Source organism: Rhipicephalus microplus, unplaced genomic scaffold (assembly GCF_043290135.1).
Source record: "Rhipicephalus microplus isolate Deutch F79 unplaced genomic scaffold, USDA_Rmic scaffold_20, whole genome shotgun sequence".
Classification (NCBI taxonomy): domain Eukaryota; kingdom Metazoa; phylum Arthropoda; class Arachnida; order Ixodida; family Ixodidae; genus Rhipicephalus; species Rhipicephalus microplus.
Genome location: NW_027464593.1, coordinates 3,017,156 through 3,041,886, shown reverse-complemented (window position 1 = coordinate 3,041,886; position 24,731 = coordinate 3,017,156).

Below are 24,731 nucleotides of genomic sequence, written 5' to 3'. Positions count from 1 at the left end.
TCAGTTTCCATAAATCCCAGTTGAAAACCTTACGCTGTTTCTTCATGCCTATGCGACACACAACCAAACAGTGATCTGAAAACGACACTGGCTCAACCGAAAAATCGTGACACATAGGCAATACATCTAGGGATAGGTATATGCGGTCTAAACGTGCATGGCTATTGCCATGAAATCGCGTGTAGATCACTTCGCGATTTGCTGCCACACATTCATACACGTCTTCCAAGTCATTTTCGGTTATTAATTTGCCTAGCACGTCACTGCTTTTGTCACGAACGCCAGTGCTGTTGACTCTATCGCGAGCCCTTAAAACACAGTTAAAATCACCTAACAAAACCACCCTCTTATCACACTTTGTCCACTGAAACAGGTTAGAAAAAAACTGAGCACGCTCTTCTACACTATTCGGTGCGTATACGCATATAACTCTGAATTCAGTGGCACCATAAACAAAGTCACAATAAACAATTCTGCCCGACTGGCATGAAAAAACACTTTGCACAAGAAGGCCTTGCAATTTTTTTACAAAAAGAACACAACCCGCGGACGTTCCTATCGAGTGGCTTACGACCGCGTAATATCGGTCAGTGAAACGGCGCACCATGCTCCCGGTCTCCTCCTCTCCGTCTACCTTAGTTTCCTGGACGGCTAGGACGTCTATGTCTTGGTCTGTGAGCAACCGATAGAGCTGACTTTGCCTACGCCTAGCCGCCAACCCTCTGACGTTAAGCGTAGCTATACTGAATGGCGGAGTTAATGCCATAGTGACTTGTTCGCTAAAGGAGTAGGCCCGGAGCATGGCGCTTACCCTTCACGACCAGCCCTCGGCTAGCCGCCTCCAGGACCATCCTGCTTCCCAGCGCTGTTTTCTTTTGCCTTGTCCTCCAGTCTCCGGTCGGTAGGGACTTTCGGCTTAGGTTTGAGACTACGCCGCCTCCCTTGCGGCGCCTTCGCAGGCGGCTCCTGGCTGCTGGTGGACGACGCCCCGTCCTGCTCTACCGAGTCGTCGAGTGGACGCTTTAGCGTGGCGCTGGTCACGCACATCTCGTCGTCGCTGTCCGCCGCCGTCTCTCCCTGACCCTCCGTTGCATCAGCTGTCCCCACTGGAACCACGTCCGTCTCGACCCGCTCAGGCTCGGCCGCTGACGGGGCGCTGGCCGGTGTAGTCGAAAGCTGGAGAGTCTCCGGAAACTTGGGTGTGTCTGCCGGCGCCGCCCCTCCAGTAGTCACAGGGACCACTGGGCTTCCGACCCCTTTGGCGGCGTCCTCTGCCTCGGCCGCGTCCATGACGTGATCAGCCATCGCCTCGTTCTTCGCTGGCCCCATTGCACTGGCGTACGTTCGAACGCAATCCGCCTCGACGTGTCCGAAGCGTTTGCACCGCGAGCAACGGGGAACCTTGCACTCTCGGCGGACGTGCCCTTTGCCTTGGCAGCGCAAGCATTGCATCGGCCGACCAGGCACAACCAGCAAGGCCAGCTCTCCATCGATCCTGATCTGGTGCGGAAGGTCTTCGACCCTGACGCCGCTTTTCAGCTTCAGGAGAGCTGTTCTCGTGGTCGAACACTTGTCGGCCATGCCCGGGACACGCCACCGCTCACGGCTCACCTCCACGACCTTGCCGAAAGCCGACAGCGCCGTCCGTACTTCTTCGTCGCTCACCCCGTGAAGCAGCCAGTGAATTCGTAGCCGCACCTGCTGGTCCTGTGGGTCGACGACGACGCAGCGCCGCCCCTTCACCTGCAGCTCCTTCAAGGCGAGCAGGCGTTTCGTGGGAGCGGCATCATTGAATGTCACCGCCCACAAGTGGTTAACCTGGTATGCACCGAGGCTTACCACATCCGGCAGCAGGCCCGTTGGCGTCAATGCGTCCCTGAAATCTTCGACCTTGTATGGCCTCGCTCGTACATCACCGTGTAAAAACACGGTGTTGATAACAAGTCGTCCTTTTGGCATTTGCGGCAAAATAAACTGGTATTCGCTATCTCCGTTCCTGTTTCCGCGGCTAAGATTGGCCGCTGTCGCCGCTCCGCTGGAGCTCATGATCCTGCGATCCGTTCAGCACGACTGCCGGAAGCAGAATGCTTTGCGCCACGGAGACAGGATTGCGTCACGGAGGTAGTCGTGCTCTACTCTCACCACCATCAGAACATTTTTTCCAAAGGTATCAGCGCAAAGAAAAAAAGAGACACACCGCTCATGGGAGGGTTCGAACCTCCAACCTTTTGGTTAAAAGCCCAACGCGCTAGCGAATTGCACCATGGAGACAGTCGTGCTTCACTCTCACCACGGTCAGAACACTTCTCCAAAGATATCAGTGCAAAGAAGAAAAAGCGACACACCGCTCTCGGGAGGGCTCGAACCTCCAAACTTTTGGTCAACAGCCGAACGCGCTAGCCAATTGCGTCACGGAGGTAGTCGTGTTCTACTCTCACCACCATCGGAACATTTTTCCAAAGGTATCAGCGCAAAGAAAAAAAGAGACACACCGCTCATGGGAGGGTTCGAACCTCCAGCCTTTTGGTTAACAGCCCAATGCGCTAGCCAATTGCGCCATGGAGACAGTTCCTGCTCCACTCTCATCACGGTCACAGCACTTCTTCAAAGATATCAGTGCAAAGAAAGAAAGTGACACACCGCTCATGGGAGGGCTTGAACCTCCAACCTTTTGGTTAACAGCCGATCGCGCTAGTCATTGCACCACGGACCCAACCGTGGTCCACTCTCACCACCGTAAGAACGTTTCTCCAAAGCTATCAACGCAAAAAAAAGCGACACGCTGCTCCCGGGGAGGGCTCGAACCTCCAACCTTTTGGTTAACAGACGAACGCGCTAGCCAATTGCGTCACGGAGGTAGCCATGCTCCAATTTCACCACAATCAGGAAATTTTCCAAAGGTATCAGCGCAAAGAAAAAAAGAGACACACCGCTTTTGGGAGGGTTCGAACCTCGATCCTTTTGGTTAACAGACCAACGCGCTCGCCAATCGTCCCACGGAGACAGTCGTCTTCCACTCTCACCACGGTCAGAACACTTCTCCAAAGATATCAGTGCAAAGAAAAAAAAGCGACACACCGCTCGAGGGAGGGCTCGAACCTCCAACTTTTTGGTTAACAGCCGAACGCGCTAGCCAATTGCGCCACGGAGACAGTCGTGCTCCACTCTCACCACGGTCAGAACACTTCTACAAAGATATCAGTGCAAAGAAAAAAAGCGACACACCGCTCATGGGAGGGCTCGAACCTCCAACCTTTTGGTTAACAGCCGACGCACTAGCAGATTGCGCCACGGAGACAGTCATGCTCCACTCTCACTACGGTCAGAACACTTCTCCAAAGATATCAGTGCAAAGAAAAAAAGCTACACACCGCTCATGGGAGGGCTCGAACCTCCAACCTTTTGGTTAGCAGCCGAACGCGATAGCCAATTGCGTCACGGAGGTAGTCGTGCTCTGCTCTCACCACCATAAGAACATTTTTCCAAATGTATCAGCGCTAAGAAACAAAGAGACACACCGCTCAATGGAGGGCTGGAACCTCCAACCTTTCGGTGAACAGCCGAACGTGCTAGCCAATTGCGTCACGGAGGTAGTCGTGCTCCACTCTCACCACCAACAGAACATTTTTCCAAAGGTATCAGCGCAAAGAAAAAAAACACACCGCTCATGGGAGGGTTCAAACCTCCATCCTTTTGGTTAACAGACAACGCGCTAGCCAATCGTCCCACGGAGACAGTCGTGATCCACTCTCACCACGGTCAGAACAATTCTCCAAAGATATCAGTGCAAAGAAAAAAAAAGCGACACAACGCTCATGGGAGGGCCCGAACCTCCAACCTTTTGGTTAACAGCCGATCGCGCTAGCCATTGCGCCACGGTCCCAACCACGCTCCACTCTCAGCAGCGTCAGAACGTTTCTCTAAAGCTATCAGCGCAAAGAAAAAAGCGACACACTGCTCCGGGAGGGCTCGAACCTCCAACCTTTTGCTTAACAGCCGACGCACTAGCGGATTGCGCAACGGAAACATTCGTGCTCCACTCTCACCACCGTCAGAACATTTCTCCAAAGCTATCAGCGCAAAGAAAAAAGACACACGGCTCTCGGGAGGGCTCGAACCTCAAACCTTTTTGATAACAGTTGATCGCGCTAGCCGATTCTGCCACGTAAACAGTCGTGCTCCACTCTCACCACCGTCAGAACATTTCTCCAAAGATATCAGCGCAAAGAAAAAAAAGAGACACACAGCTCTCGGGAGGGCTCGAACCTCCATACTTTTGGTCAATACCCGAACGCGCTAGCCAATTGCGTCACGGAGGTAGTCGTGCTCCACTCTCACCACCATCAGAACATTTTTTCAAAGGTATCAGCGCAAAGAAAAAAAGAGACACACTGCTCATGGGAGGGTTCGAACCTCCAACCTTATGGTTAACAGCCGAACGCGCTAGCCAATTGCGCCACAGAGACAGTCGTGTTCCACTCTCTCTACGGTCAGAATATTTCTTCAAAGATATCAGTGCAAAGAAAAAAAGCGACACACCGCTCATGGGAGGGCTCGAACCTCCAACCTTTTGGTTAACAGCCGAACGCGCTAGCCAATTGCGTCACGGAGGTAGTCGTGCTCTACTCTCACCACCATCAGAACATTTTTCCAAAGGTATCAGCGCAAAGAAAAAAAGAGACACACCGCTCATGGGAGGGTTCGAACCTCCAACCTTTTGGTTAACAGCCCAACGCGCTAGCGAATTGCACCATGGAGACAGTCGTGCTTCACTCTCACCACGGTCAGAACACTTCTCCAAAGATATCAGTGCAAAGAAGAAAAAGCGACACACCGCTCTCGGGAGGGCTCGAACCTCCAAACTTTTGGTCAACAGCCGAACGCGCTAGCCAATTGCGTCACGGAGGTAGTCGTGTTCTACTCTCACCACCATCGGAACATTTTTCCAAAGGTATCAGCGCAAAGAAAAAAAGAGACACACCGCTCATGGGAGGGTTCGAACCTCCAGCCTTTTGGTTAACAGCCCAATGCGCTAGCCAATTGCGCCATGGAGACAGTTCCTGCTCCACTCTCATCACGGTCACAGCACTTCTTCAAAGATATCTGTGCAAAGAAAGAAAGTGACACACCGCTCATGGGAGGGCTTGAACCTCCAACCTTTTGGTTAACAGCCGATCGCGCTAGTCATTGCACCACGGACCCAACCGTGGTCCACTCTCACCACCGTAAGAACGTTTCTCCAAAGCTATCAACGCAAAAAAAGCGACACGCTGCTCCCGGGGAGGGCTCGAACCTCCAACCTTTTGGTTAACAGACGAACGCGCTAGCCAATTGCGTCAAGGAGGTAGCCATGCTCCAATTTCACCACAATCAGGAAATTTTCCAAAGGTATCAGCGCAAAGAAAAAAAGAGACACACCGCTTTTGGGAGGGTTCGAACCTCGATCCTTTTGGTTAACAGACCAACGCGCTCGCCAATCGTCCCACGGAGACAGTCGTCTTCCACTCTCACCACGGTCAGAACACTTCTCCAAAGATATCAGTGCAAAGAAAAAAAAGCGACACACCGCTCGAGGGAGGGCTCGAACCTCCAACTTTTTGGTTAACAGCCGAACGCGCTAGCCAATTGCGCCACGGAGACAGTCGTGCTCCACTCTCACCACGGTCAGAACACTTCTACAAAGATATCAGTGCAAAGAAAAAAAGCGACACACCGCTCATGGGAGGGCTCGAACCTCCAACCTTTTGGCTAACAGCCGACGCACTAGCAGATTGCGCCACGGAGACAGTCATGCTCCACTCTCACTACGGTCAGAACACTTCTCCAAAGATATCAGTGCAAAGAAAAAAAGCTACACACCGCTCATGGGAGGGCTCGAACCTCCAACCTTTTGGTTAGCAGCCGAACGCGATAGCCAATTGCGTCACGGAGGTAGTCGTGCTCTGCTCTCACCACCATAAGAACATTTTTCCAAAGGTATCAGCGCAAAGAAACAAAGAGACACACCGCTCAATGGAGGGCTGGAACCTCCAACCTTTCGGTGAACAGCCGAACGTGCTAGCCAATTGCGTCACGGAGGTAGTCGTGCTCCACTCTCACCACCAACAGAACATTTTTCCAAAGGTATCAGCGCAAAGAAAAAAAACACACCGCTCATGGGAGGGTTCAAACCTCCATCCTTTTGGTTAACAGACCAACGCGCTAGCCAATCGTCCCACGGAGACAGTCGTGATCCACTCTCACCACGGTCAGAACAATTCTCCAAAGATATCAGTGCAAAGAAAAAAAAAAGCGACACAACGCTCATGGGAGGGCCCGAACCTCCAACCTTTTGGTTAACAGCCGATCGCGCTAGCCATTGCGCCACGGTCCCAACCACGCTCCACTCTCAGCAGCGTCAGAACGTTTCTCTAAAGCTATCAGCGCAAAGAAAAAAGCGACACACTGCTCCGGGAGGGCTCGAACCTCCAACCTTTTGCTTAACAGCCGACGCACTAGCGGATTGCGCAACGGAAACATTCGGGCTCCACTCTCACCACCGTCAGAACATTTCTCCAAAGCTATCAGCGCAAAGAAAAAAGACACACGGCTCTCGGGAGGGCTCGAACCTCAAACCTTTTTGATAACAGTTGATCGCGCTAGCCGATTCTGCCACGTAAACAGTCGTGCTCCACTCTCACCACCGTCAGAACATTTCTCCAAAGATATCAGCGCAAAGAAAAAAAGAGACACACCGCTCTCGGGAGGGCTCGAACCTCCAACCTTTTGCTTAACAGCCGACGCATTAGCAGATTGCGCCACGGAGACAGCCTTGCTCTACTTTTACCACCGTCAGAACATTTCTCCAAAGCTATCAGCGCAAAGAAAAGAAAGAGACACACCGCTCTCGGGAGGGCTCGAACCTCCAAACTTTTGGTCACAGCCGAACGCGCTAGCCAATTGCGTCACGGAGGTAGTCGTGCTCCACTCTCACCATGGTCAGAACACTTCTCCAAAGATATTAGTGCAAAGAAAAAAAAGCGACACACCGCTCGTGGGAGGGCTCGAACCTCCAACCTTTTGGTTAACAGCCAATCGCGCAAGCCATTGCACCATGGACCCAACCGCGCTCCACTCACCACCGTCAGAACGTTTCTCCAAAGCTATCAGCGCAAAGAAAAAAAGCGAGACACTGCTCCCGGGAGGGCTCGAACCTCCAACCTTTTGCTTAACAGCCGACGCACAAGCAGACTGCGCCACGGAGACAGTCGCGCTCCATCCACTCTCACCACCGTCAGAACATTTCTCCAAAGCTATCAGCGCAAAAAAAAGAGACACACCGCTCTCGGGAGGGCTCGAACATTCCAACCTTTTGATTAACAGCCGAACGCGCTAGCCAATTGCGTCACGGAAGTAGTCGTGCTCCACTCTCACCACCATCAGAACATTTTTTCAAAGGTATCAGCGCAAAGAAAAAAAGAGACACACCGCTCATGGGAGGGTTCGAACCTCCATCCTTTTGGTTAGGAGCCCAACGCGCTAGTCAATTGCGCCATGGAGACAGTTCCTGCTCCACTCTCATCACGGTCACAACACTTCTTCAAAGATATCAGTGCAAAGAAAAAAAGTGACACACCGCTCATGGGAGGGCTAGAACCTCCAACCTTTTGGTTAACAGCCGATCGCGCTAGCCATTGCACCACGGACCCTACCGCGGTCCACTCTCACCACCGTAGGAACGTTTCTCCAAAGCTATCAGCGCAAAGAAAAAAAGCGACACGCTGCTCGCGGGGTGGGCTCGAACCTCCAACCTTTGCTTAACAGCCGACGAACTAGCAGATTGAGCCACGGAGAAAGTCGTGCTCCACTCTCACCACTGTCGGAACATTCCTCCATAGCTGTCAGCGCAAAAAAAAAGGGACACACCGCTCTTGGGAGGGCTCGAACCTCCAACCTTTTGGTTATCAGCCGAACGCGCTAGAAATTCCGTCACGGAGGTAGTCATGCTCCACTTTAACCACAATCAGAAAATTTTCCAAAGGTATCAGCGCAAAGAAAAAAAGAGACACACCGCTTTTTGGAGGGTTCGAACTTCCATCCTTTTGGTTAACAGACCAACGCGCTCGCCAATCGTCCCACGAAGACAGTCGTGTTCCACTCTCACCACGGTCAGAACACTTCGAAGATATCAGTGCAAAGAAAAAAAAAGCGACACACCGCTAGTGGGAGGGCTCGAACCTCCAACCTGTTGGTTAACAGCCAAACGCGCTAGCCAATTGCGCCACGGAGACAGTCGTCCTCCACTCTCACTACGGTCGGAACACTTCTACAAAGATATCAGTGCAAAGAAAAAAAAGCGACACACCGCTCATGGGAGGGCTCGAACCTCCAACCTTTTGGTTAACAGCCGACGCACTAGGAGATTGCGCCACGGAGACAGTCGTGCTCCACTCTCACTACGGTCAGAACACTTCTCCAAAGATATCAGTGCAAAGAAAGAAAGTGACACACCGCTCATGGGAGGGCTTGAACCTCCAACCTTTTGGTTAACAGCCGATCGCGCTAGTCATTGCACCACGGACCCAACCGTTGTCCACTCTCACCACCGTAAGAACGTTTCTCCAAAGCTATCAACGCAAAAAAAAGCGACACGCTGCTCCCGGGGAGGGCTCGAACCTCCAACCTTTTGGTTAACAGACGAACGCGCTAGCCAATTGCGTCACGGAGGTAGCCATGCTCCAATTTCACCACAATCAGGAAATTTTCCAAAGGTATCAGCGCAAAGAAAAAAAGAGACACACCGCTTTTGGGAGGGTTCGAACCTCGATCCTTTTGGTTAACAGACCAACGCGCTCGCCAATCGTCCCACGGAGACAGTCGTCTTCCACTCTCACCACGGTCAGAACACTTCTCCAAAGATATCAGTGCAAAGAAAAAAAAGCGACACACCGCTCGAGGGAGGGCTCGAACCTCCAACTTTTTGGTTAACAGCCGAACGCGCTAGCCAATTGCGCCACGGAGACAGTCGTGCTCCACTCTCACCACGGTCAGAACACTTCTACAAAGATATCAGTGCAAAGAAAAAAAGCGACACACCGCTCATGGGAGGGCTCGAACCTCCAACCTTTTGGCTAACAGCCGACGCACTAGCAGATTGCGCCACGGAGACAGTCATGCTCCACTCTCACTACGGTCAGAACACTTCTCCAAAGATATCAGTGCAAAGAAAAAAAGCTACACACCGCTCATGGGAGGGCTCGAACCTCCAACCTTTTGGTTAGCAGCCGAACGCGATAGCCAATTGCGTCACGGAGGTAGTCGTGCTCTGCTCTCACCACCATAAGAACATTTTTCCAAAGGTATCAGCGCAAAGAAACAAAGAGACACACCGCTCAATGGAGGGCTGGAACCTCCAACCTTTCGGTGAACAGCCGAACGTGCTAGCCAATTGCGTCACGGAGGTAGTCGTGCTCCACTCTCACCACCAACAGAACATTTTTCCAAAGGTATCAGCGCAAAGAAAAAAAACACACCGCTCATGGGAGGGTTCAAACCTCCATCCTTTTGGTTAACAGACCAACGCGCTAGCCAATCGTCCCACGGAGACAGTCGTGATCCACTCTCACCACGGTCAGAACAATTCTCCAAAGATATCAGTGCAAAGAAAAAAAAAAGCGACACAACGCTCATGGGAGGGCCCGAACCTCCAACCTTTTGGTTAACAGCCGATCGCGCTAGCCATTGCGCCACGGTCCCAACCACGCTCCACTCTCAGCAGCGTCAGAACGTTTCTCTAAAGCTATCAGCGCAAAGAAAAAAGCGACACACTGCTCCGGGAGGGCTCGAACCTCCAACCTTTTGCTTAACAGCCGACGCACTAGCGGATTGCGCAACGGAAACATTCGGGCTCCACTCTCACCACCGTCAGAACATTTCTCCAAAGCTATCAGCGCAAAGAAAAAAGACACACGGCTCTCGGGAGGGCTCGAACCTCAAACCTTTTTGATAACAGTTGATCGCGCTAGCCGATTCTGCCACGTAAACAGTCGTGCTCCACTCTCACCACCGTCAGAACATTTCTCCAAAGATATCAGCGCAAAGAAAAAAAGAGACACACCGCTCTCGGGAGGGCTCGAACCTCCAACCTTTTGCTTAACAGCCGACGCATTAGCAGATTGCGCCACGGAGACAGCCTTGCTCTACTTTTACCACCGTCAGAACATTTCTCCAAAGCTATCAGCGCAAAGAAAAGAAAGAGACACACCGCTCTCGGGAGGGCTCGAACCTCCAAACTTTTGGTCACAGCCGAACGCGCTAGCCAATTGCGTCACGGAGGTAGTCGTGCTCCACTCTCACCATGGTCAGAACACTTCTCCAAAGATATCAGTGCAAAGAAAAAAAAGCGACACACCGCTCGTGGGAGGGCTCGAACCTCCAACCTTTTGGTTAACAGCCAATCGCGCAAGCCATTGCACCATGGACCCAACCGCGCTCCACTCACCACCGTCAGAACGTTTCTCCAAAGCTATCAGCGCAAAGAAAAAAAGCGAGACACTGCTCCCGGGAGGGCTCGAACCTCCAACCTTTTGCTTAACAGCCGACGCACAAGCAGACTGCGCCACGGAGACAGTCGCGCTCCATCCACTCTCACCACCGTCAGAACATTTCTCCAAAGCTATCAGCGCAAAAAAAAGAGACACACCGCTCTCGGGAGGGCTCGAACATTCCAACCTTTTGATTAACAGCCGAACGCGCTAGCCAATTGCGTCACGGAAGTAGTCGTGCTCCACTCTCACCACCATCAGAACATTTTTTCAAAGGTATCAGCGCAAAGAAAAAAAGAGACACACCGCTCATGGGAGGGTTCGAACCTCCATCCTTTTGGTTAGGAGCCCAACGCGCTAGTCAATTGCGCCATGGAGACAGTTCCTGCTCCACTCTCATCACGGTCACAACACTTCTTCAAAGATATCAGTGCAAAGAAAAAAAGTGACACACCGCTCATGGGAGGGCTAGAACCTCCAACCTTTTGGTTAACAGCCGATCGCGCTAGCCATTGCACCACGGACCCTACCGCGGTCCACTCTCACCACCGTAGGAACGTTTCTCCAAAGCTATCAGCGCAAAGAAAAAAAGCGACACGCTGCTCGCGGGGTGGGCTCGAACCTCCAACCTTTGCTTAACAGCCGACGAACTAGCAGATTGAGCCACGGAGACAGTCGTGCTCCACTCTCACCACTGTCGGAACATTCCTCCATAGCTGTCAGCGCAAAAAAAAGGGACACACCGCTCTTGGGAGGGCTCGAACCTCCAACCTTTTGGTTATCAGCCGAACGCGCTAGAAATTCCGTCACGGAGGTAGTCATGCTCCACTTTAACCACAATCAGAAAATTTTCCAAAGGTATCAGCGCAAAGAAAAAAAGAGACACACCGCTTTTTGGAGGGTTCGAACTTCCATCCTTTTGGTTAACAGACCAACGCGCTCGCCAATCGTCCCACGAAGACAGTCGTGTTCCACTCTCACCACGGTCAGAACACTTCGAAGATATCAGTGCAAAGAAAAAAAAAGCGACACACCGCTAGTGGGAGGGCTCGAACCTCCAACCTGTTGGTTAACAGCCAAACGCGCTAGCCAATTGCGCCACGGAGACAGTCGTCCTCCACTCTCACTACGGTCGGAACACTTCTACAAAGATATCAGTGCAAAGAAAAAAAAGCGACACACCGCTCATGGGAGGGCTCGAACCTCCAACCTTTTGGTTAACAGCCGACGCACTAGGAGATTGCGCCACGGAGACAGTCGTGCTCCACTCTCACTACGGTCAGAACACTTCTCCAAAGATATCAGTGCAAAAAAATAAAGCGACACACCGCTCATGGGAGGGCTCGAACCTCCAACCTTTTGGTTAGCAGCCGAACGCGATAGCCAATTGCGTCACGGAGGTAGTCGTGCTCTACTCTCACCACCATCAGAACATTTTTCCAAAGGTATCAGCGCAAAGAAAAAAAGAGACACACCGCTCATGGGGGGGCTCGAACCTCCAACCTTTCGGTGAACAGCCGAACGTGCTAGCCAATTGCGTCACGGAGGTAGTTGTGCTCAACTCTCACCACCAACAGAACATATTTCCAAAGGTATCAGCGCAAAGAAAAAAAAACACACCGCTCATGGGAGGGTTCAAACCTCCATCCTTTTGGTTAAGAGACCAACGCGCTAGCCAATCGTCCCACGGAGACAGTCGTGATCCACTCTCACCACGGTCAGGACACTTCTCCAGAGATATCAGTGCAAAGAAAAAAAAGCGACACACCGCTCATGGGAGGGCTCGAACCTCCAACCTTTTGGATAACAGTTGATCGCGCTAGCCGATTCTGCCGCGGAAACAGTCGTGCGCCACTCTCACCACCGTCAGAACATCTCTCCAAAGCTATCAGCGCAAAGAAAAAAAAGAGACACACCGCTCTCAGGAGGGCTCGAACCTCAAACCTTTTGCTTAACAGCCGACACACTAGCAGATTGCGCCACGGAGACAGTAGTGCTCCACTCTCACCACCATCAGAACATTTCTCCAAAGCTATCAGCGCAAAGAAAAAAAGAGACACACAGCTCTCGGGAGGGCTCGAACCTCCATACTTTTGCTCAACACCCGAACGCGCTAGCCAATTGCGTCACGGACGTAGTCGTGCTCCACTCTCACCACCATTAGAACATTTTTTCAAAGGTATCAGCGCAAAGAAAAAAAGAGACACACTGCTCATGGGAGGGTTCGAACCTCCAACCTCTTGGTTAAGAGCCCAACGCGCTAGCGAATTGCACCATGGAGACAGTCGTGCTTCACTCTCACCACGGTCAGAACACTTCTCCAAAGATATCAGTTTAAAGAAAAAAAGCAACACACCGCTCATGGCAGAATTCGAACCTCCAACCTTTTCGTTAACACCCCAACACGCTAGCCAATTTCGCCACTTAGACAGTAGTGCTCCACTCTCACCACGGTCAGAACACTTCTCCAAAGATATCAGTGCAAAAAAAGCGACACACCGCTCTCGGGAGGGCTCGAACCTCCAAACTTTTGGTCAACAGCCGAACGCGCTAGCCAATTGCGTCACGGAGGTAGTCGTGCTCTACTCTCACCACTATCAGAACATTTTTCCAAAGGTATCAGCGCAAAGAAAAAAAGAGACACACCGCTCATGGGAGGGTTCGAACCTCCATCCTTTTGGTTAGGAGCCCAACGCGCAGGTCAATTGCGCCATGGAGACAGTTCCTGCTCCACTCTCATCACGGTCACAACACTTCTTCAAAGATATCAGTGCAAAGAAAAAAAGTGACACACCGCTCATGGGAGGGCTAGAACCTCCAACCTTTTGGTTAACAGCCGATCGCGCTAGCCATTGCACCACGGACCCAACCGCGGTCCACTCTCACCACCGTAGGAACGTTTCTCCAAAGCTATAAGCGCAAAGAAAAAAAGCGACACGCTGCTCCCGGGGAGGGCTCGAACCTCCAACCTTTGCTTAACAGCCGACGAACTAGCAGATTGAGCCACGGAGACAGTCGTGCTCCACTCTCACCACTGTCGGAACATTTCTTCATAGCTGTCAGCGCAAATAAAAAAGGGACACACCGCTCTCGGGAGGGCACGAACCTCCAACCTTTTGGTTATCAGCCGAACGCTCTAGCCAATTGCGTCACGGAGGTAGTCATGCTCCACTTTCACCAAAATCAGAAAATTTTCCAAAGGTATCAGCGCAAAGAAAAAAAGAGACACACCGCTTTTTGGAGGGTTCGAACTTCCATCCTTTTTGTTAACAGACCAACGCGCTCGCCAATCGTCCAACGGAGACAGTCGTGTTCCACTCTCACCACGGTCAGAACACTTCGAAGATATCAGTGCAAAGAAAAAAAAAGCGACACACCGCTAGTGGGAGGGCTCGAACCTCCAAACTGTTGGTTAACAGCCAAACGCGCTAGCCAATTGCGCCACGGAGACAGTCGTCCTCCACTCTCACTACGGTCGGAACACTTCTACAAAGATATCAGTGCAAAGAAAAAAAAGCGACACACCGCTCATGGGAGGGCTCGAACCTCCAACCTTTTGGTTAACAGCCGACGCACTAGGAGATTGCGCCACGGAGACAGTCGTGCTCCACTCTCACTGCGGTCAGAACACTTCTCCAAAGATATCAGTGCAAAGAAATAAAGCGACACACCGCTCATGGGAGGGCTCGAACCTCCAACCTTTTGGTTAGCAGCCGAACGCGATAGCCAATTGCGTCACGGAGGTAGTCGTGCTCTACTCTCACCACCATCAGAACATTTTTCCAAAGGTATCAGCGCAAAGAAAAAAAGAGACACACCGCTCATGGGAGGGCTCGAACCTCCAACCTTTCGGTGAACAGCCGAACGTGCTAGCCAATTGCGTCACGGAGGTAGTTGTGCTCAACTCTCACCACCAACAGAACATATTTCCAAAGGTATCAGCGCAAAGAAAAAAAAACACACCGCTCATGGGAGGGTTCAAACCTCCATCCTTTTGGTTAAGAGACCAACGCGCTAGCCAATCGTCCCACGGAGACAGTCGTGATCAACTCTCACCAGGGTCAGGACACTTCTCCAGAGATATCAGTGCAGAGAAAAAAAAGCGACACACTGCTCATGGGAGGGCTCGAACCTCCAACCTTTTGGATAACAGTTGATCGCGCTAGCCGATTCTGCCGCGGAAACAGTCGTGCGCCACTCTCACCACCGTCAGAACATCTCTCCAAAGCTATCAGCGCAAAGAAAAAAAAGAGACACACCGCTCTCAGGAGGGCTCGAACCTCAAACCTTTTGCTTAACAGCCGACACACTAGCAGATTGCGCCACGGAGACAGTAGTGCTCCACTCTCACCACCATCAGAACATTTCTCCAAAGCTATCAGCGCAAAGAAAAAAAGAGACACACAGCTCTCGGGAGGGCTCGAACCTCCATACTTTTGCTCAACACCCGAACGCGCTAGCCAATTGCGTCACGGACGTAGTCGTGCTCTACTCTCACCACCATCAGAACATTTTTTCAAAGGTATCAGCGCAAAGAAAAAAAGAGACACACTGCTCATGAAAGCGTTCGAACCTCCAACCTTATGGTTAACAGCCCAACGCGCTAGCCAATTGCGTCACGGAGGTAGTCGTGCTCTACTCTCACCACCATCAGAACAATTTTCCAAAGGTATCAGCGCAAAGAAAAAAAGAGACACACCGCTCATGGGAGGGTTCGAACCTCCAACCTCTTGGTTAAGAGCCCAACGCGCTAGCGAATTGCACCATGGAGACAGTCGTGCTTCACTCTCACCACGGTCAGAACACTTCTCCAAAGATATCAGTTTAAAGAAAAAAAGCAACACACCGCTCATGGCAGAATTCGAACCTCCAAACTTTTCGTTAACACCCCAACACGCTAGCCAATTTCGCCACGGAGACAGTAGTGCTCCACTCTCACCACGGTCAGAACACTTCTCCAAAGATATCAGTGCAAAAAAAAGCGACACACCGCTCTCGGGAGGGCTCGAACCTCCAAACTTTTGGTCAACAGCCGAACGCGCTAGCCAATTGCGTCACGGAGGTAGTCGTGCTCTACTCTCACCACCATCAGAACATTTTTTCAAAGGTATCAGCGCAAAGAAAAAAAGAGACACACCGCTCATGGGAGGGTTCGAACCTCCATCCTTTTGGTTAGGAGCCCAACGCGCTAGTCAATTGCGCCATGAAGACAGTTCCTGCTCCACTCTCATCACGGTCACAACACTTCTTCAAAGATATCAGTGCAAAGAAAAAAAGTGACACACCGCTCATGGGAGGGCTAGAACCTCCAACCTTTTGGTTAACAGCCGATCGCGCTAGCCATTGCACCACGGACCCTACCGCGGTCCACTCTCACCACCGTAGGAACGTTTCTCCAAAGCTATCAGCGCAAAGAAAAAAAGCGACACGCTGCTCGCGGGGTGGGCTCGAACCTCCAACCTTTGCTTAACAGCCGACGAACTAGCAGATTGAGCCACGGAGACAGTCGTGCTCCACTCTCAACACTGTCGGAACATTCCTCCATAGCTGTCAGCGCAAAGAAAAAAGGGACACACCGCTCTCGGGAGGGCTCGAACCTCCAACCTTTTGGTTATCAGCCGAACGCGCTAGAAATTCCGTCACGGAGGTAGTCATGCTCCACTTTAACCACAATCAGAAAATTTTCCAAAGGTATCAGCGCAAAGAAAAAAAGAGACACACCGCTTTTTGGAGGGTTCGAACTTCCATCCTTTTTGTTAACAGACCAACGCGCTCGCCAATCGTCCCACGGAGACAGTCGTGTTCCACTCTTACCACGGTCAGAACACTTCGAAGATATCAGTGCAAAGAAAAAAAAAGCGACACACCGCTAGTGGGAGGGCTCGAACCTCCAACCTGTTGGTTAACAGCCAAACGCGCTAGCCAATTGCGCCACGGAGACAGTCGTCCTCCACTCTCACTACGGTCGGAACACTTCTACAAAGATATCAGTGCAAAGAAAAAAAAGCGACACACCGCTCCTGGGAGGGCTCGAACCTCCAACCTTTTGGTTAACAGCCGACGCACTAGGAGATTGCGCCACGGAGACAGTCGTGCTCCACTCTCAATACGGTCAGAACACTTCTCCAAAGATATCAGTGCAAAGAAATAAAGCGACACACCGCTCATGGGAGGGCTCGAACCTCCAACCTTTTGGTTAGCAGCCGAACGCGATAGCCAATTGCGTCACGGAGGTAGTCGTGCTCTACTCTCACCACCATCAGAACATTTTTCGAAAGGTATCAGCGCAAAGAAAAAAAGAGACACACCGCTCATGGGAGGGCTCGAACCTCCAACCTTTCGGTGAACAGCCGAACGTGCTAGCCAATTGCGTCACGGAGGTAGTTGTGCTCAACTCTCACCACCAACAGAACATATTTCCAAAGGTATCAGCGCAAAGAAAAAAAAACACACCGCTCATGGGAGGGTTCAAACCTCCATCCTTTTGGTTAAGAGACCAACGCGCTAGCCAATCGTCCCACGGAGACAGTCGTGATCCACTCTCACCAGGGTCAGGACACTTCTCCAGAGATATCAGTGCAAAGAAAAAAAAGCGACACACTGCTCATGGGAGGGCTCGAACCTCCAACCTTTTGGATAACAGTTGATCGCGCTAGCCGATTCTGCCGCGGAAACAGTCGTGCGCCACTCTCACCACCGTCAGAACATCTCTCCAAAGCTATCAGCGCAAAGAAAAAAAAGAGACACACCGCTCTCAGGAGGGCTCGAACCTCAAACCTTTTGCTTAACAGCCGACACACTAGCAGATTGCGCCACGGAGACAGTAGTGCTCCACTCTCACCACCATCAGAACATTTCTCCAAAGCTATCAGCGCAAAGAAAAAGAGACACACAGCTCTCGGGAGGGCTCGAACCTCCATACTTTTGCTCAACACCCGAACGCGCTAGCCAATTGCGTCACGGACGTAGTCGTGCTCCACTCTCACCACCATCAGAACATTTTTTCAAAGGTATCAGCGCAAAGAAAAAAAGAGACACACTGCTCATGAAAGCGTTCGAACCTCCAACCTTATGGTTAACAGCCCAACGCGCTAGCCAATTGCGTCACGGAGGTAGTCGTGCTCTACTCTCACCACCATCAGAACAATTTTCCAAAGGTATCAGCGCAAAGAAAAAAAGAGACACACCGCTCATGGGAGGGTTCGAACCTCCAACCTCTTGGTTAAGAGCCCAACGCGCTAGCGAATTGCACCATGGAGACAGTCGTGCTTCACTCTCACCACGGTCAGAACACTTCTCCAAAGATATCAGTTTAAAGAAAAAAAGCAACACACCGCTCATGGCAGAATTCGAACCTCCAAACTTTTCGTTAACACCCCAACACGCTAGCCAATTTCGCCACGGAGACAGTAGTGCTCCACTCTCACCACGGTCAGAACACTTCTCCAAAGATATCAGTGCAAAAAAAAGCGACACACCGCTCTCGGGAGGGCTCGAACCTCCAAACTTTTGGTCAACAGCCGAACGCGCTAGCCAATTGCGTCACGGAGGTAGTCGTGCTCTACTCTCACCACCATCAGAACATTTTTTCAAAGGTATCAGCGCAAAGAAAAAAAGAGACACACCGCTCATGGGAGGGTTCGAACCTCCATCCTTTTGGTTAGGAGCCCAACGCGCTAGTCAATTGCGCCATGAAGACAGTTCCTGCTCCACTCTCATCACGGTCACAACACTTCTTCAAAGATATCAGTGCAAAGAAAAAAAGTGACACACCGCTCATGGGAGGGCTAGAACCTCCAACCTTTTGGTTAACAGCCGATCGCGCTAGCCATTGCACCACGGACCCTACCGCGGTCCACTCTCACCACCGTAGGAACGTTTCTCCAAAGCTATCAGCGCAAAGAAAAAAAGCGACACGCTGCTCGCGGGGTGGGCTCGAACCTCCAACCTTTGCTTAACAGCCGACGAACTAGCAGATTGAGCCACGGAGACAGTCGTGCTCCACTCTCAACACTGTCGGAACATTCCTCCATAGCTGTCAGCGCAAAGAAAAAAGGGACACACCGCTCTCGGGAGGGCTCGAACCTCCAACCTTTTGGTTATCAGCCGAACGCGCTAGAAATTCCGTCACGGAGGTAGTCATGCTCCACTTTAACCACAATCAGAAAATTTTCCAAAGGTATCAGCGCAAAGAAAAAAAGAGACACACCGCTTTTTGGAGGGTTCGAACTTCCATCCTTTTTGTTAACAGACCAACGCGCTCGCCAATCGTCCCACGGAGACAGTCGTGTTCCACTCTTACCACGGTCAGAACACTTCGAAGATATCAGTGCAAAGAAAAAAAAAGCGACACACCGCTAGTGGGAGGGCTCGAACCTCCAACCTGTTGGTTAACAGCCAAACGCGCTAGCCAATTGCGCCACGGAGACAGTCGTCCTCCACTCTCACTACGGTCGGAACACTTCTACAAAGATATCAGTGCAAAGAAAAAAAAGCGACACACCGCTCCTGGGAGGGCTCGAACCTCCAACCTTTTGGTTAACAGCCGACGCACTAGGAGATTGCGCCACGGAGACAGTCGTGCTCCACTCTCAATACGGTCAGAACACTTCTCCAAAGATATCAGTGCAAAGAAATAAAGCGACACACCGCTCATGGGAGGGCTCGAACCTCCAACCTTTTGGTTAGCAGCCGAACGCGATAGCCAATTGCGTCACGGAGGTAGTCGTGCTCTACTCTCACCACCATCAGAACATTTTTCGAAAGGTATCAGCGCAAAGAAAAAAAGAGACACACCGCTCATGGGAGGGCTCGAACCTCCAACCTTTCGGTGAACAGCCGAACGTGCTAGCCAATTGCGTCACGGAGGTAGTTGTGCTCAACTCTCACCACCAACAGAACATATTTCCAAAGGTATCAGCGCAAAGAAAAAAAAACACACCGCTCATGGGAGGGTTCAAACCTCCATCCTTTTGGTTAAGAGACCAACGCGCTAGCCAATCGTCCCACGGAGACAGTCGTGATCCACTCTCACCAGGGTCAGGACACTTCTCCAGAGATATCAGTGCAAAGAAAAAAAAGCGACACACTGCTCATGGGAGGGCTCGAACCTCCAACCTTTTGGATAACAGTTGATCGCGCTAGCCGATTCTGCCGCGGAAACAGTCGTGCGCCACTCTCACCACCGTCAGAACATCTCTCCAAAGCTATCAGCGCAAAGAAAAAAAAGAGACACACCGCTCTCAGGAGGGCTCGAACCTCAAACCTTTTGCTTAACAGCCGACACACTAGCAGATTGCGCCACGGAGACAGTAGTGCTCCACTCTCACCACCATCAGAACATTTCTCCAAAGCTATCAGCGCAAAGAAAAAGAGACACACAGCTCTCGGGAGGGCTCGAACCTCCACACTTTTGCTCAACACCCGAACGCGCTAGCCAATTGCGTCACGGACGTAGTCGTGCTCCACTCTCACCACCATCAGAACATTTTTTCAAAGGTATCAGCGCAAAGAAAAAAAGAGACACACTGCTCATGAAAGCGTTCGAACCTCCAACCTTATGGTTAACAGCCCAACGCGCTAGCCAATTGCGTCACGGAGGTAGTCGTGCTCTACTCTCACCACCATCAGAACAATTTTCCAAAGGTATCAGCGCAAAGAAAAAAAGAGACACACCGCTCATGGGAGGGTTCGAACCTCCAACCTCTTGGTTAAGAGCCCAACGCGCTAGCGAATTGCACCATGGAGACAGTCGTGCTTCACTCTCACCACGGTCAGAACACTTCTCCAAAGATATCAGTTTAAAGAAAAAAAGCAACACACCGCTCATGGCAGAATTCGAACCTCCAACCTTTTCGTTAACACCCCAACACGCTAGCCAATTTCGCCACGGAGACAGTAGTGCTCCACTCTCACCACGGTCAGAACACTTCTCCAAAAATATCAGTGCAAAAAAAAAGCGACACACCGCTCTCGGGAGGGCTCGAACCTCCAAACTTTTGGTCAACAGCCGAACGCGCTAGCCAATTGCGTCACGGAGGTAGTCGTGCTCTACTCTCACCACCATCAGAACATTTTTCCAAAGGTATCAGCGCAAAGAAAAAAAGAGACACACCGCTCATGGGAGGGTTCGAACCTCCATCCTTTTGGTTAGGAGCCCAATGCGCAGGTCAATTGCGCCATGGAGACAGTTCCTGCTCCACTCTCATCACGGTCACAACACTTCTTCAAAGATATCAGTGCAAAGAAAAAAAGTGACACACCGCTCATGGGAGGGCTAGAACCTCCAACCTTTTGGTTAACAGCCGATCGCGCTAGCCATTGCACCACGGACCCAACCGCGGTCCACTCTCACCACCGTAGGAACGTTTCTCCAAAGCTATCAGCGCAAAGAAAAAAAGCGACACGCTGCTCCCGGGGAGGGCTCGAACCTCCAACCTTTGCTTAACAGCCGACGAACTAGCAGATTGAGCCACGGAGACAGTCGTGCTCCACTCTCACCACTGTCAGAACACTTCTACAAAGATATCAGTGCAAAGAAAAAAAAGCGACACACCGCTCATGGGAGGGCTCGAACCTCCAACCTTTTGGTTAACAGCCGACGCACCAGCAGATTGCGCCACGGAAACAGTCGTGCTCCACTCTCACTACGGTCAGAACACTTCTCCAAAGATATCAGTGCAAAGAAATAAAGCGACACACCGCTCATGGGAGCGCTCGAACCTCCAACCTTTTGGTTAGCAGCCGAACGCGATAGCCAATTGCGTCACGGAGGTAGTCGTGCTCTACTCTCACCACCATCAGAACATTTTTCCAAAGCTATCAGCGCAAAGAAAAAAAGAGACAAACCGCTCATGGGAGGGCTCGAACCTCCAACCTTTCGGTGAACAGCCGAACGTGCTAGCCAATTGCGTCACGGAGGTAGTTGTGCTCAACTCTCACCACCAACAGAACATTTTTCCAAAGGTATCAGCGCAAAGAAAAAAAAAACACACCGCTCATGGGAGGGTTCGAACCTCCATCCTTTTGGTTAAGAGACCAACGCGCTAGCCAATCGTCCCACGGAGACAGTCGTGATCCACTCTCACCACGGTCAGAACACTTCTCCAGAGATATCAGTGCAAAGAAAAAAAAGCGACACACCGCTCATGGGAGGGCTCGAACCTCCATCTTTTTGGATAACAGTTGATCGCGCTAGCCGATTCTGCCACGGAAACAGTCGTGCGCCACTCTCACCACCGTCAGAACATTTCTCCAAAGCTATCAGCGCAAAAAAAAAGACAAACCGCTCTCAGGAGGGCTCGAACCTCAAACCTTTTGCTTAACAGCCGACGCACTAGCAGATTGCGCCACGGAGACAGTAGTGCTCCACTCTCACCACCATCAGAACATTTCTCCAAAGCTATCAGCGCAAAGAAAAAAAGAGACACACAGCTCTCGGGAGGGCTCGAACCTCCATACTTTTGCTCAACACCCGAACGCGCTAGCCAATTGCGTCACGGAAGTAGTCGTGCTCCACTCTCACCACCATCAGAACATTTTTTTCAAAGGTATCAGCGCAAAGAAAAAAAGAGACACACTGCTCATGGGAGGGTTCGAACCTCCAACCTTATGGTTAACAGCCCAACGCGCTAGCCAATTGCGTCACGGAGGTAGTCGTGCTCTACACTCACACCCATCAGAACATCTTTCCAAAGGTATCAGCGCAAAGAAAAAAAGAGACACACCGCTCATGGGAGGGTTCGAACCTCCAACCTCTTGGTTAACAGCCCAACGCGCTAGCGAATTGCACCATGGAGACAGTCGTGCTTCACTCTCAACACGGTCAGAACACTTCTCCAAAGATATCAGTTTAAAGAAAAAAAGCAACACACCGCTCATGGCAGAATTCGAACCTCCAACCTTTTCGTTAACACCCCATCACGCTAGCCAATTTCGCCACGGAGACAGTAGTGCTCCACTCTCACCACGGTCAGAACACTTCTCCAAAGATATCAGTGCAAAAAAAAGCGACACACCGCTCTCGGGAGGGCTCGAACCTCCAACCTTTTGGTTAGCAGCCGAACGCGATAGCCAATTGCGTCACGGAGGTAGTCGTGCTCTACTCTAACCACCATCAGAACATTTTTCCAAAGGTATCAGCGCAAAGAAAAAAAGAGACACACCGCTCATGGGAGGGCTCGAACCTCCAACCTTTCGGTGAACAGCTGAACGTGCTAGCCAATTGCGTCACGGAGGTAGTTGTGCTCAACTCTCACCACCAACAGAACATATTTCCAAAGGTATCAGCGCAAAGAAAAAAAACACACCGCTCATGGGAGGGTTCAAACCTCCAACCTTTTGGTAAACAGACCAACGCGCTCGCCAATCGTCCCACGGAGACAGTCGTGTTCCACTCTCACCACGGTCAGAACACTTCGAAGATATCAGTGCAAAGAAAAAAAAGCGACACACCGCTCATGGGAGGGCTCGAACCTCCAACCTTTTGGATAACAGTTGATCGCGCTAGCCGATTCTGCCGCGGAAAGAGTCGTGCGCCACTCTCACCACCGTCAGAACATTTCTTCAAAGCTATCAGCGCAAAGAAAAAAAAGAGACACACCGCTCTCAGGAGGGCTCGAACCTCAAACCTTTTGCTTAACAGCCGACGCACTAGCAGATTGCGCCACGGAGACAGTAGTGCTCCACTCTCACCACCATCAGAACATTTCTCCAAAGCTATCAGCACAAAGAAAAAAAGAGACACACAGCTCATGGGAGGGTTCGAACCTCCAACCTCTTGGTTAACAGCCCAACGCGCTAGCGAATTGCACCATGGAGACAGTCGTGCTTCACTCTCACCACGGTCAGAACACTTCTCCAAAGATATCAGTTTAAAGAAAAAAAGCAACACACCGCTCATGGCAGAATTCGAACCTCCAACCTTTTGGTTAACAGCCCAACACGCTAGCCAATTTCGCCACGGAGACAGTAGTGCTCCACTCTCACCATGGTCAGAACACTTCTCCAAAGATATCAGTGCAAAAAAAAAGCGACTCACCGCTCTCGGGAGGGCTCGAACCTCCAAACTTTTGGTCAACAGCCAAACGCGCTAGCCAATTGCGTCACGGAGGTAGTCGTGCTCTACTCTCACCACCATCAGAACATTTTTCCAAAGGTATCAGCGCAAAGAAAAAAAGAGACACACCGCTCATGGGTGGGTTCGAACCTCCATCCTTTTGGTTAGGAGCCCAACGTGCAGGTCAATTGCGCCATGGAGACAGTTCCTGCTCCACTCTCATCACGGTCACAACACTTCTTCAAAGATATCAGTGCAAAGAAAAAAAGTGACACACCGCTCATGGGAGGGCTAGAACCTCCAACCTTTTGGTTAACAGCCGATCGCGCTAGCCATTGCACCACGGACCCAACCGCGGTCCACTCTCACCACCGTAGGAACGTTTCTCCAAAGCTATCAGCGCAAAGAAAAAAAGCGACACGCTGCTCCCGGGGAGGGCTCTAACCTCCAACCTTTGCTTAACAGCCGACGAACTAGCAGATTGAGCCACGGAGACAGTCGTGCTCCACTCTCACCACTGTCGGAACATTTCTCCATAGCTGTCAGCGCAAAGAAAAAAGGGACACACCGCTCTCGGGAGGACTCGAACCTCCAACCTTTTGGTTATCAGCCGAACGCGCTAGAAATTCCGTCACGGAGGTAGTCATGCTCCACTTTAACCAAAATCAGAAAATTTTCCAAAGGTATCAGCGCAAAGAAAAATAGAGACACACCACTTTTGGGAGGGTTCGAACCTCCGTCCTTTTGGTTAACAGACCAACGCGCTCGCCAATCGTCCCACGGAGACAGTCGTGTTTCACTCTCACCACGGTTAGAACACTTTTCCGAAGATATCAGTGCAAAGAAAAAAAAGCGACACACCGCTCGTGGGAGGGCTCGAACCTCCAACCTTTTGGTTAACAGCCGAACGCGCTAGCCAATTGCGCCACGGAGACAGTCGTGCTCCACTCTCACTACGGTCAGAACTCTTCTACAAAGATATCAGTGCAAAGAAAAAAAAGCGACACACCGCTCTTGGGAGGGCTCGAACCTCAAACCTTTTGGTTCACAGCCGACGCACTAGCAGATTGCGCCACGGAGACAGTCGTGCTCCACTCTCACTACGGTCAGAACACTCCTCCAAAGATATCAGTGCAAAGAAAAAAAGCGAC